This window comes from Crocuta crocuta, unplaced genomic scaffold (genome assembly GCF_008692635.1).
Source record: "Crocuta crocuta isolate KB4526 unplaced genomic scaffold, BGI_CrCroc_1.0 scaffold3, whole genome shotgun sequence".
NCBI lineage: Eukaryota > Metazoa > Chordata > Mammalia > Carnivora > Hyaenidae > Crocuta > Crocuta crocuta.
Genome location: NW_027529934.1, coordinates 1,215,250 through 1,215,769, shown reverse-complemented (window position 1 = coordinate 1,215,769; position 520 = coordinate 1,215,250). Strand labels below are relative to the sequence as shown.

The window sequence follows — 520 nt, the reverse complement described above, 5'->3', positions numbered from 1 at the left end:
GCATGTCCCGCCGCCTTTGTCTCGACTGAGGGACAGGGCACCTCCTCTGCCCCGCCCCCGGGCGCGGACGCTGGAACCGGAGTAGGAAACGGAAAGCGCCTGGAGCATTTTTGTTTCTCAAGGGAGTCCACCGAAGCACCAAAGTCAACACCTAACGTCCCCGGGACCCGCTGCGGTCCCCGGCTACCAACCTCCGGGCTGTCCCGGGCAGCGGCGGCGGCGTNGACGGGCTGGGACCCCAGGCCTCCCGGGCTCGCCCGCGCGAGGGGGCCGGCGTTCCTGCGCTGGGCGGCGCGCTGGCCTCTCCCCTACCCGTTTGCTAATTGCAGGCTGGCACTTTCGGAGCGGAAGTCACCTGAAACTCCAGCCCAGTGGTCCCCACGGACGTTCAGTTAGGCGAGAGGAGGTAGCTTGGTGGAGGGGGAAGAGAGGGGCCTTTGCGGCCGGGCTGCCTGACCCGCTTGCCGGGTGAACTTCGCCCTTGGGAGTCTCCCAGCCCTCCTCCGTCTAGCAGAAAGAA

At 67.6% G+C, this 520-nt stretch overlaps 1 protein-coding gene across 3 annotated transcripts in view; it reads right to left on the bottom strand.

Annotated features, from left to right (window-relative positions):
• The window catches only part of HHAT (hedgehog acyltransferase), a 309,652-nt gene extending 309,427 nt beyond the window's left edge, over positions 1–225 (bottom strand). For 2 of the 3 annotated variants that reach the window (XM_077763159.1, XM_077763161.1), the window contains exon 1: positions 192–223. The gene's annotated coding sequence lies outside the window, so the exon portion shown is untranslated. Of the gene's footprint in view, positions 1–191 lie in introns of all 3 variants that reach the window. The other variant, XM_077763160.1, reaches the window with a different exon arrangement.
• Between the last annotated feature and the right edge of the window lie 295 nt (positions 226–520).